Genomic DNA, 14,569 nt, shown 5'->3' with positions numbered 1-14,569 from the left:
AAATTAATGGTATTAATTAATTTTTTTAATTGGATCAATTAATTCTTTAATTGATACTATCATTTCTGTGATTGAAGATATTTCAATTAAAAAATTAATTGTATCAATTAATTTCGTGATTGAATCAAAAAAAAATGTTTATGTGTTTGTTTGTTTTTTTCTTTGCATGCATGTCAAGTCGAAGATATACCGTATCGGTCCATGTTTCGATAAATTCTACATATAAACCTATGCACCGATTTGACTCCTTGAGCATCTGTACATCGAAATTTTATGTGCCTACAATTGAAAAAACTTTAGGTATTTTAGGTTCTCAAATAGACTTGCCACTTAGGATATGTATCAGTTTTTGTATAGCCCCCATATAGTCCGATTACCCGTTTTGAATTCTTGGGCATCTAGAGACCGAAAATTTGTATTAAATTTTCCTGAAAATTGAAATGGGAAAGATATATTTTAGGTCCACAAACAGGTGATTCGAATATGGCCTGTAGAACTCGACCGAAGCGGATTTTGTTGGCTGAAGCCGATTATTTTCCCGAAATTTTAAATTAAAGAAATTTGGTGTGTTTTAGTTTAATATTAGAATATTTTATTCAACAAAGTCATAAAATAAATAATAAAAGGTAATTCGATCCATGTCTCATAATATTGTTTTAGAACTAACAGACTTTTGTCTTCAAAATTCAGTTGTTAGATATTATAATGAAAACAAGTATATACGAATCTTAAATACCCACCACCATGAATCAAATATAACATAATAGTTTCCTTTGAAAATTTCAGAGGGGTTTGATGAGAGATATTTTCCCAAGCAGATCAGTTCAACCAGTACGCTTCCCACAGATAAATGTAAAGTTTTTACCTATGAAGACTAGATCAGATTCTGAATTTATAAGAACCATTTTTTGTTTGAGTTTTAGAGGAATCATAAACATCTCGTGTAAGTGTGCAAGAAAATGATGAAATAACGCCTTGATTTGAAATCTAAAATCTGTAGATTTTCATCCCAATTATTTAAATGATTACGAGAAGTAAAATCTGGAAATTTTGCATTCAGTTTGAAGCAATTTTCATGATCAGTGCGCCTTCTATACCCTCGGTCAATATGGATGCCTTACCAAATGGACCGATAAAACTAAATCATATACACTTTGTTATGGGTCTAAAATGCCACTATATTTTCAATTTATGGCAAATCGGATAAAAAGTACAATTTCTAGAAACCCTAGGAGCTAAATCGGGAGTGTAATGGGGGTTATATCAAAACATGAAAGGATAAACACAGTATTTAGCACATCTAATTGTAAAGGGTGATTCTTTTGAGGTTAGGATTTTCATGCATTAGTATTTGACAGATCACGTGGGATTTCAGACATGGTGTCAAAGAGAAAGATGCTCAGTATGCTTTGACATTTCATCATGAATAGACTTACGATCTGCCACAACGTCGAATTTTCAGTGAATGGGCCCTAGAAAAGTTGGCAGAAAATCCGCTTTTTTATCGACAAATTTTGTTCAGCAATGAGGCTCATTTCTGGTTGAATGGCTACGTAAATAAGCAAAATTGCCGCATTTGGAGTGAAGAGCAACCAGAAGCCGTTCAAGAACTGCCCATGCATCCCGAAAAATGCACTGTTTGGTGTGGTTTGTACGCTGGTGGAATCATTGGACCGTATTTTTTCAAAGATGCTGTTGGACGCAACGTTACGGTGAATGGCGATCGCTATCGTTCGATGCTAACAAACTTTTTGTTGCCAAAAATGGAAGAACTGAACTTGGTTGACATGTGGTTTCAACAAGATGGCGCTACATGCCACACAGCTCGCGATTCTATGGCCATTTTGAGGGAAAACTTCGGAGAACAATTCATCTCAAGAAATGGACCGGTAAGTTGGCCACCAAGATCATGCGATTTGACGCCTTTAGACTATTTTTTGTGGGGCTACGTCAAGTCTAAAGTCTACAGAAATAAGCCAGCAACTATTCCAGCTTTGGAAGACAACATTTCCGAAGAAATTCGGGCAATTCCGGCCGAAATGCTCGAAAAAGTTGCCCAAAATTGGACTTTCCGAATGGACCACCTAAGACGCAGCCGCGGTCAACATTTAAATGAAATTATCTTCAAAAAGTAAATGTCATGGACCAATCTAAAGTTTCAAATAAAGAACCGATGAGATTTTGCAAATTTTATGCGTTTTTTTTTTTTAAAAAGTTATCAAGCTCTTAACAAATCACCCTTTAGTTCTAGAATCTAGATCTCAAATCGGAGGGCCGGTTTAAAAACTGTACCGATACAGAATATACTGTACCGATACAGAATATATTCGGCACACCTCTTTATGGTCCTAGAATACCTCTAGATTTCCAATTTCAGAAAAATTTTATAAGAACTACGGATTCTGAAGCTCAAGAAGTAAATCTGGAGATCGGTCTATATGGGGGCTATATCAAAATATGGACCGATACTCACCACTTTCGGAACATCTCTTTATTTTCCTAGAATACCTCTACATTTCCAATTTCAGGCAAATTGGATAAAAACAAGTAAGGAAAGTCTAAAGTCGGGCGGGACCGACTATATTATACCCTGCACCACTTTGTAGATCTAAATTTTCGATACCATATCACATCCGTCAAATATGTTGGGGCTATATATAAAGGTTTGTCCCAAATACGTACATTTAATTATCACTCGATCTGGACAGAATTTAATAGACTTCTACAAAATCTATAGACTCGAAATTTAAGTCGGCTAATGCACTAGGGTGGAAAACAATGTTAGTAAAATAATGCGCCACAGTGTGGCTCAGGGTATACATATCGGAACCATTTAAATCTGAAGCAATTTTAAGGAAACTTCGCAAAAGTTTATTTATGATTTATCGCTCGATATATATGTATTAGAAGTTTAGGAAAATTAGAGTCATTTTTACAACTTTTCGACTAAGCAGTGGCGATTTAACAAGGAAAATGTTGGTATTTTGACCATTTTTGTCGAAATCAGAAAAACATATATATATGGGAGCTATATCTAATTCTGAACCGATTTCAATCAAATTTGGCACACATGACTATACTACCAATAGTACTCCTTGTGCAAAATTTCAAGCTAATCGGGATAAAACTCTGGCTTCTGCACGCACAGAAAAAACATGTTTGGACATGGTTGCCGCATCCATTTAATGCTTATTTAGAGTATGTAATTGTCGCGAAAACCATGTATTTTGTCTTTGTACAAATAATTTTCGAGCGGAGAAAAATATATGTTGGCAATAAGCATTTAAATGGTTCTCAAATGCCGCAAACATGTTCTATTATTTAAATGATAGAATTTGAGACCATTATATGGTCAGGAAAATCATGTATCTGACCATTCAATTTTTTTACTTTTTTGCAGAGAAAAAAATATTTTTATAGTTTACGTATAGACATGTCTACAACCATTACATGGCCATAAAGACCATGTACATTGTTTTCGTGACCATTTAATTTTCTAATTTTTTTGCAGCGACAAGAATTTTATAAAAACATTGAGCAGGTACACACGATTTTCATTTTGCGCGTCAGTCGTGTGTTGATTGTTTCTTGGAATGGACGGAGAATACGGAATTATTGTGTTTTGTGTTAATTTATTTATTCAGAAATGGCACGTGGTTTTATGTGAATACCAAAAAGGAAAGTGTAATTGAAAAAAATATACCTGGTTTTTGTTCTGCATTTTGATATATGGTATAATTTATTTTTATTTGCAGTTACATGATGTCTGCGTTTGTACATTTGATGGGCACGATGTAAATATGGAATGATTACTTATTGTTGAAATTGAACCAAACTAGAGTGTGTAAAAATATGTGAAGTTTGCTTGCACGACATTATAAATACAAATAAACAATGAATTAGATTATAAATAAATAAAAACAAATAAATAAAGTTGATTTTGTGTTTTCTTTTCTCAAGTGGCGTCCTTTTTTCGACGACGAAAAAAGTTTTTTCATAAAAATCAAAACATTTTAGGTTGTGACCATGTTCTTTTAACTAGAAGAAAAACATTTTTGACGAATAACATAACATTTTAGATCGTGACCATTGTCTTTTAATGGAAACAAAATTCTTTTTATCAATATAATAACATTTTAGATGAGGACAATTGTATTTTTCTTAGAACCATGTTCACTGAGCCAACATGGTTGCAGGTTAAAATGTTACATGGTCGCCGCAAAAATAGCTGCTATCATATTATTTTGCTCTTCGAATATGATTGTGGCAATCATGTTTCTTCTCTGCGTGTGGGGCCATATAAGTCCATATCGGGCGAAAAATATATATGGAAGCTATATCTAAATCTGAACCGATTTCAATCAAATTTAGCACACATGACTATACTACCAATAGTACTCCTTGTGCAAAATTTCAAGCTAATCGGGATAAAACTCTGGCTTGTGGGTCCATATAAGTGCATATCGGGCGAAAGATATATATGGGAGCTATATATAAATCTGAATAGATTTCAACCAAATTTGGCACGCATAGCTACAATGCTAAATCTACTCCCTGTGCAAAACTTCAACCAAATTGGGTTAAAACTATAGCTTTTAGTACAATATTAGTCCATATCGGGCGAAAGATATATATGGGAGCTATATCTAAATCTGAACCGATTTCATTCAAATTTGGCACACATGACTATATTACTAATTGTAATCCTAGTGCAAAATTTCAACCAAATTGGGCCAAAACTCTGGCTTCTGGGGCCATATAAGTCCATATCGGGCGAAAAATATATATGGAAGCTATATCTAAACCGATTTCAATAAAATTTGGCACACATGACTATACGACTAAGTGTTATGTTTGTACAATTTCAAGCAAATCGGTAAAAAACTCTGGCTGCTGGGTCCATATTAGTGCATATCGGGCGAAAGATATATATGGGAGCTATATCTAAATCTGAACCGATTTCTTCCAAAATCAATAGGGTTATATTCTGACCCAAATTAGGAACATATGGCAAATTTGAAGGCGATTGGACTTAAATTGCGACCTATACTGTGATCACAAAAATGTGTTCACAGACAGACGAACGGACGGACAGACGGACATGGTTATATCGACCGATAATTACGGCACATCTCTTTGTTTTCCTAGAATACCTCTAGATTTCCTATTTCAGGCAAATTTGGTAAAATCTACGGATTCTAGAAGCCCAAGAAGTAAAATCGGGAGATCGGTCTATATGGCAGCTATACCAAAACATGGACCGATACCCCCATTTTCGACACACCAATTTGTGGTCTTAAAATACCTCTAAATTTTCAATTTCAGGCAAATCGGATAGAAAATACCCTTTCTAGACGCCCAAGAAGCAAAATCGTGAAATCAGTCCATATGGAGGCTATACCAAAACATTGACCGATAGGCACCATTTGCGGCACACTCTTTGATGGTCCTAAAATACCTCTAGATATCTAATTTCAGGCAAATTGGATAAAAACTACGGTTTTTATAAGCCCAAGACCCAAAATCGGGAGGTCGGTTTATATGGGGACTATATCAAAACTTGGACCGATACAGCCCATCTTCGTGCTTGACCTGCCTGCAAACAAAAGACGAATCTGTGCCAAATTTCAGGACGATATCTCCATTATTGAAGGCTGTAGCGTGATTACAACAGACAGACGGACATGCTTATATCGTCTTAGAATTTCTCCCTGATCAAGAATAGATATACTTTATATAGTCGGAAATCGATATTTCGATGTGTTACAAACGGAATGACAAACTTATTATACCCCGTCACCATTCTATGGTGGTGGGTATAAAAAAACAAGAAGTTTTTTTTATAAATTTTGTTACGTTTTACTTTATAAGGTGTTTTGACTGAAACAAATTCCACACTGGGACAATTCGATATGAAATAAATTATTCAAAAAACTTCGGCTTCGGTTAATCGACCTCTCGACGCCGAAGGCCGAATTCCGATTTTTGGCTGAATACACTGAAAAAAATATTGATCTAATATGGAAGATTATGCAACTTAAATTTTAGGACTCGAAATTTGCGCAATGCTAAGGACAAAATTCTTTAAAATAATGACATTTTAATTAAAAGAAAGTTTATAATCCTTGCTTCAAAGTTTTTTTTCATTAAATTTAGGACACAAATCATGAAATTTTGCGTCTCTCTGTTGAAGTTGTAGATCTTTGAAGTAAGGCAAATGTTCCTTAAAATAAAGAAAAACATTTTTAATTTAGAGAAATCGTCTTTAACTCAACTGACATATTGAATTTTTAAATTGACGATAACAATGCTTCAAATATAGGCTAAGACTTATTTAAAGGATTGATTAACCAATTTCCTTGAACTTTAAAATATTTTACATTAAAACAAGTATATACGGCCGTAAGTTCGGCCAGGCCGAATGTTATGTACCCTCCACCATGGATTGCGTAGAAACTTCTACGAAAGACTGTCATTCACAATCGAATTACTTGGGTTGTGGTATCTTAAAACTTCTTAACATCGTTTTCTAAATTGTGAGTTACTCCATACGTGGTATATATTAGACAAAAAAGGTATGTGTAGGTAAGTCTACAAATAATTACGAATCAATATGGACTTTTGCACGGTACGTAGGGAGCCAGAATTGAAATATGGAGGTCGCTTATATGGGGGCTATATACAATTATGAACTTGATATGGACCAATTTTTGTGTGATTGGGGATCGATTTATCTGAGGGCTATATATAACTATAGACCGATATGGACCTAGTTAGACATGTTTGTTAACGGCCATATACTGGCACAATGTACCAAATTTCAACTCACTCGGATGAAATTTGATCCTCCAAGAGGCTCCAAAACCAAATCTCGGAATCGGTTTATATGGGGGCTATATATGATTATGGACTGATATTGACCACTTTTGGCATGGCTGTTAAATATCATATACTACCACCACATACCAAATTTCAATCAGATCGGATGAATTTTGCTTCTCCAAAAGGCACCGGAGGTCCAATCTGGGGATCGGTTTATATGGGAGCTATATATAATTATGGACTGATAGGAACCAATTCCTGCATGGTTGTTGGATACCATATACTAACATCACCTACCAAATTTCAACCGAATGGGAAAAATTTTGATCTTCCAAGGGGCTCCAGAATATATATACTTTATGGGGTCTTAGAACAATATTTCGATGTGTTACAAACGGAATGACAAAGTTAATATACCCCCATCCTGTGGTGGAGGGTATAAAAAAGCTCACCCGTGGTTCCAAAGATCTTGTCTTTACACTATTGGTTGTGATATTGATATTGAACCAAAGAAGCGGAGTATTGAAGTAAGGATACTTTTAGGACACAATTCTCTTTTGAATTTGAGTTTTGCGTATTTAATTTTAGGAAACAAATTTTAATGTATCGAAGTCCTCGTTAAGGAAAACTTCAATTTTCACAATCAGACTCGACTTGAAGTAGACATTAAAGGGTGATACGGTCAAAATTTGGCCAAGGGAAAACTCGTGTAAATCGGAGAAATCGTTTATTTAAAAAATCAAATTAAATTTCTTTTTCAAGTTCAATTAGTATAAAATTCAGGAAAAATATTCAGTTAGGCTTTCGCTTTTCCAAATCCGAATTGCCGGGCCTCACGCTTGACACCTGCCATCAGATTTTGTACAGCCACCTTGTCCACCTTCTTCGCCACAGAAAGCCAGTTTGCTTTGAACTGCTGCTCGTCCTTAGCAGTTTTTTTGGTCTTCTTTAGGTTCAGCTTGACAATAGCCAAGTATTTCTCAATTGGGCGGAGCTCTGGCGTGTTGGGAGGGTCCTTGTCCTTGGGAACCACCTGCACATTGTTGGCGGCGTACCACTCCATGGCCTTTTTACCGTAATGGCAAGATGCCAAATCCGGCCAAAACAGTACGGAATAACCGTGTTTCTTCAGGAAAGGCAGCAGACGTTTATTCAAACACTCTTTCACGTAAATTTCTTGGTTGACAGTCCCGGAAGCTATGAAAATGCTGCTTTTCAAGCCACAGATACAGATGGCTTGCCAACCCAGATATTTCTTTGCGAACTTTGACAGTTTTATGTGCTTGAAAATATCTGCTACCTTTCCCCTTCCTTTTGCCGTATAAAGGTTAGGTTAGGTTATGTGGCAGCCCGATGTATCAGGCTCACTTAGACTATTCAGTCGATTGTGATACCACATTGGTGAGCTTCTCTCTTATCACTGAGTGCTGCCCGATTCCATGTTAAGTTCAATGACAAGGGACCTCCTTTTTATAGCCGAATCCGAACGGCGTTCCACATTGCAGTGAAACCACTTAGAGAAGCTTTGAAACACTCAGAAATGTCACCAGCATTACCGCTGAAAAACTTTTTGGTGTTCGGTCGAAGCAGGACTCGAATCCACGACCTTGTGTATGCAAGGCGGGCATGCTAACCATTGCACCACGGTGGCTCCCTTTGTCGTATAAAACTCCTGTCCCGGTAGCTGCTTGTAGTCGGCTTTGACGTAGGTTTCGTCGCAGTCAAACTTCGTCAGCATCGTCGTGTACAGCCTACGGGATCGCGCTTTGGCCATTGTATTTTGTTTATCACCTTCTTGTAAGTCGATAGTCCGGCTCGTTTTTTTGGCTCGATGCACGGTTGTAGACGATACACCCAGCTTATTTGCGGCATCTCGGAGGGAGAGGTTAGGGTTTGGCTTGAAACTATCGGCAACTCTCTTTGTCGTCTCAGCGGCTTCCGGTTTTCGATTTCCCCCCGATCCAGACTTTCTGGCTGTCTACAAACGTTCCCCAAGAGATTTTGCCAGCTTTGCGTGCGAGTAGCTCGGATTTTCGCGATGCGCGAGCAAAATGTTGATACGCTGCTCTTCTTGCTTGGACGGCATTTTGACAACTGAAGAGTGAATTCCAAAATCAAAATAGGAGCAACATTCTACACACTCACCTTCAAAATGAGGGGTGTTCAGGTTTTTTAAATGCAAAATTGAAAGAAATACGTCAAGTTTATATTGACCAAATTTTGACCGTATCACCCTTTATGCTATCATTTAATGTAAAACCCCGTTTAAAATAAATATGTCCTCATTTTTAACGAACTGTTGCGTTGTGGTCATTATTATTAAGGTCAAGTTGACCTTAGTCGACACACAGATGTCTTTCATGTAAAAATACACATTTTTATACCCTCCATCATAGGATGGGGGTATATTAACTTTGTCATTCCGTTTGTAACACATCGAAATATTGCTCTAAGACCCCATAAAGTATATATATTCTGGGTCGTGGTGAAATTCTGAGTCGATCTAAGCATGTCCGTTCGTCCGTCTGTTGAAATCACGCTAACTTCCGAACGAAACAAGCTATCGACTTGAAACTTAGCACAAGTAGTTGTTATCGATGTAGGTCGAATGGTATTGAAAATGGGCCATATCGGTCCACTTTTACGTATAGCCCCCATATAAAGGGACCCTCAGATTTGGCTTGTGGAGCCTCTAACAGAAGCATATTTCATCCGATCCGGCTGAAATTTGGTATATGGTATATGGTCTCTAACAACCATGCAAAAATTGGTCCACATCGGTCCATAATTATATATAGCCCCCATATAAACCGATCCCCAGATTTGGCTTGCGGAGCCTAAAAGAGAAGCAAATTTCATCCGATCCTGCTGAAATTTGGTACATGGTGTTGGTATATGGTCTCTAACAACCATGCAAAAATTGGTCCACATCGGTCCTTAATTATATATAGCCCCCATATAAACCGATCCCCAGATTTGGCTTGCGGAGCCTCAAAGAGTAGAAAATTTCATCCGATCCGGCTGAAATTTGGTACATGGTGTTGGTATATGGTCTCTAACAACCGTGCAAAAATTGGTCCATATCGGTCTTTAATTATATATAGCCCCCATATAAACCAATCCCCAGATTTGGCTTGTGGATCCTCTAAGAGAAGCATATTTCATTATTAAATTGAATCACCTAACTATGAGGACAAAACGACTTCATTGAAAATTTTATCGATTTTGGATAAGGAAAATATTTACATCGGAGACATGCGTCTTCTATGCTAAACAAATTTCGCATTCGTATTTTATGTAAATGAAGTCTTTGGCCTCACGACAGTATTTTTTTTCAGTGTATGTTCACAATTTCAATCTGAATATATAAGGCCGAATCACTATTGCATATCAGGTATATCCATGCTATTACAAGGTTTCCTATTTTCTATCACATACCTTCTCATTGACTCTGAATAAATGGAAAACACATGATTCACATTTATGGTTACACCATTTTTGTTTGTCCAAATTAATCGAAACTTATTTATAAAGAATGTGTGCCCATGTCGTTTAAAACAAAGTGCAATAAATATTTCGCCTAATTGGCGGTGATTGATATCACAGCATAAATTGTGTCGCCTTAACAAATTGGACATTTCGATAAGGGATTTTCTGTAAAAGTTTTTCAAAAAAAAAAGTGATATATGCCTAATAATAAATATTAACTAGGAGAAATGGTTAAATGTACACACAAAGCGAAAAAAACATTTGGAAAACGGGTATCGCAAACGTTGTTCTGTTGTTGCAGTTGCAAAATAAAAATCTTTATTAGAAAAGTTATATTTTTGGCGTAAATAACAAAACTTTTTATTCGAACATCATAAGTCGTCTCACACAAGAAAATTATTATTTCCTTCGAAACGAAATTTTAGATCAACGAAATTTCCTTTTATTGTCTATTCCTTAAATGAATTCTAAAATAAAATTTTTATTATTCTACCTCATACACCTCTACAATTTCATTGGCCAGAAAGGAAATTATTTTTTCCGTGTTTACGACTGGAAATACGACAAATTTTGCAACTTCGAAGGAAACCAAAAACATTTTTGTATTCTTCCGACAATGTTTTGAATTTATGTCGAATTATTACATTATTGCTGTTTTTGTACTACATATACGTTGTATTCGTTTGTAAAAAAAAGAGAGCGTTGCCCTTCATCATAGAATTTTGGCTATATTAACATTGTCATTCTGTTGGTACCAATCCAATCCACACTCCATAAATAAAATTTATTTTTGGTGGTGGTGAAATTGAAATGAACAACTTTAAAAGCAGTTCCAAAACTGTTCTCCCAAAGATGTTCTTTATTTTAAATACATAGGAAGTTCTCTAAATTCAATCTTCAATAACTCACTTTTTTCATATTTTTGTTTTTCATACCACCATAGAATAACAGGTTGGCTGATAAGTCCCCGGTCTAACAAATAAAAACACATTTTTTTGTCAAAATTCGTTTTTATTATTCAACATAGTTCCCCTCAAGAGCGATACAACGATTATAACGAACTTCCAATTTTTTGATACCATTTTGGTAGTACTCCTTCGGTTTTGCCTCAAAATAGGTCTCAGTTTCGGCGATCACCTCTTCATTGCAGTCAGATTTTTTGCCTGCGAGCATCCTTTTGAGGTCTGAGAACAAGAAAAAGTCGCCGGGGGCCAGATCTGGAGAATACGGTGGGTTGGAAAGCAATTCGAAGCCCAATTCATGAATTTTTTCCATCCTTCTCAATGACTTGTGGCACGGTGCGTTGTCTTGGGGGAACAACACTTTTTATACCCTCCACCATAGGATGGGGGTATATTAACTTTGTCATTCCGTTTGTAACACATCGAAACATTGCTCATAAAGTATATATATTCTGGGTCGTGGTGAAATTCTGAGTCGATCTGAGCATGTCCGTCCGTCCGTCTGTTGAAATCACGTTAACTTCCGAACGAAACAAGCTATCGACTTGAAACTTGGCACAAGTAGTCGTTATTGATGTAGGTCAGATGGTATTGGAAATGGGCCATATCGGTCCACTTTTACGTATAGCCCCCATATAAACGGACCCCCAAATTTGGCTCGAGATTGCTCTAAGAGAAGCAAATTTCATCCGTTGCGGGTGAAATTTGGTACATGGTGTTAGTATATGGTCTCTAACAACCATGCACAAATTGGTCCATATCGGTCCACTTTTACGTATAGCCCCCATATGAACGGACCCCCAAATTTGGCTTGCGATTGCTCTAAAAAAGCAAATTTTCATCCGAAACCGGCTGAAATTTGGTACATGGTGTTAGTATATGCAAAAATTGGTCCACATCGGTCCATAATTATATATAGCCCCCATATAAACCGATCCCCCGATTTGGCTTGCGGAGCCTCTAAGAGAAGCAAATTTGATCCGATCCGGCTGAAATTTGGTACATGGTGTTGGTATATGTTCTCTAATGACCATGCAAAAATTGGTCCACATCGGCCCATAATTATATATAGCCCCCATATAAACCGATCCCCCGATTTGGCTTGCGGAGCCTCTAAGAGAAGCAATTTTCATCCGATCCGGCTGAAATTTGGTACATGGTGTTGGTATATGTTATCTAATGAACATGCAAAAATTGGTCCACATCGGCCCATAATTATATATAGCCCCCATATAAACCGATCCCCAGATTTGACCTCCGGAGCTTCTTAGAGGAGCAAAAGTCATCCGATCCGATTGAAATTTGGTACGTGGTGTTAGTATATTGTCTCTAACAACCATGCCAAAATTGGTCCATATCGGTCCATAATTATATATAGCCCCATATAAACCATTCCCCAGATTTGATTCATCCGATTCATCCGATCCGGTGGAAATTTGCAACGTGGTTTTAGTATAAGGCCGCTAATGACCATGCCAAAATTGGTCCGTATCGGTATCGGTCTATAGTTATATATAGCCGATCCCCAATCACACAGAAATTGGTCCATATCGGTTCATAATCATGGTTGCCAAAAATAATCTACCAAAATTTTATTTTTATAGAAAACATTGTAAAAATGTTATTTCTATAGAAAATTTTGTCAAGATTTTTTTTTCTATAGAAAATTTTGTCAAAATTTTATTTCTATAGAATTTTTTTTTCCAAATTTTATTTCTATAGAAAATTTTACTTCTATAGAAAATGTTGTCAAAATTTAAACTTAATTATATACGTATTTAATCGGCCTTTTTAGTTTAATATATACCACGTATGGACTATGTGGTGTATATTACGGTGTTAGGAAGTTTTAAGATACCTTGCCATCGGCAAGTGTTACCGCAACCCAAGTAATTCGATTGTGGATGACAGTCTTCAGTAGAAGTTTCTTCGCAATATATGGTGGAGGGTACATAAGCTTCGGCCTGGCCGAACTTACGGCCGTATATACTTGTTTCTTCTTCATATGGGGCCGTTTTGCCGCGATTTCGACCTTCAAACGCTCCAATAACGCCATATAATAGTCACTGTTGATGGTTTTTCCCTTCTCAAGATAATCGATAAAAATTATTCCATGCGCATCCCAAAAAACAGAGGCCATTACTTTGCCAGCGGACTTTTGAGTCTTTCCATGCTTCGGAGACGGTTCACCGGTCGCTGTCCACTCAGCCGACTGTCGATTGGACTCAGGAGTGTAGTGATGGAGACATGTTTCATTCATTGTCACATATCGATGGAAAAACTCGGGTGTATTACGAGTTAACAGCTGCAAACATCGCTCACAATCATCAACACGTTGTTGTTTTTGGTCAAATGTGAGCTCGCGCGGCACCCATTTTGCACAGAGCTTCCGCATATCCAAATATTGATGAATAATATGACCAACACATTCCTTTGATATCTTTAAGGCCTCTGCTATCTCGATCAACTTCATCTTACGGTCATTCAAAATCATTTTGTGGATTTTTTTTGATGTTTTCGTCGGTAACCACCTCTTTCGGGCGTCCACTGCGTTCACCGTCCTCCGTGCTATTTCACCACGCTTGAATTTTGCGTACCAATCAATTATTGTTGATTTCCCTGAGGCAGAGTCCGGAAACTCATTATCAAGCCAAGTTTTTGCTTCCACCCTATTTTCCCCTTCAGAAAACAGTATTTTATCAAAACACGAAATTCCTTTTTTTTCTCACAATAACAAAAGTTGATTCACAAAAGACGCGCTATCTCACAAACTAATTGACTTACAGACAACAACTTTTGACACGAATCATTTGAAGGTTGGTACTATATAAAAATAATATGCATTTAATACTAGCGACGCCATCTATGTATCAGACCGGGGACTTATCAGCCAACCTGTTAGTGACGGGAGTATAATAAGTTTGTCATTCCGTTTGTAACACATCGAAATATCGACTTCCGACTATATTAAGATATACACGCAGAGAAGGAATATGATCACCTCAAACATGTTTCAAGAGCAAAATGCTATTTTTGTATGGTGACCATGTAACATGTTTGTCAATAAAATGTTATTTTCTCGTCAAATATAACCTGCTTGTCGAAATCAGATACATGATTTCCGAGAAAATAACATGGTTGCGAAAACCATGTTACATGGTCACCACCCAAAAATAACATTTTGCTCTTAAAACATGTTTGAGGTGATCATATTCCTTCTCTGGGTGTATATTCTTGATAGGGAGAAACTTTAATAATAATAATTTTATATCGTATAACCATGTCCGTCTGTCTGT

The sequence above is a fragment of the Haematobia irritans genome, chromosome 4 (assembly GCF_050003625.1).
Source record: "Haematobia irritans isolate KBUSLIRL chromosome 4, ASM5000362v1, whole genome shotgun sequence".
Lineage (NCBI taxonomy): Eukaryota > Metazoa > Arthropoda > Insecta > Diptera > Muscidae > Haematobia > Haematobia irritans.
This window is presented reverse-complemented; position numbering follows the sequence as displayed.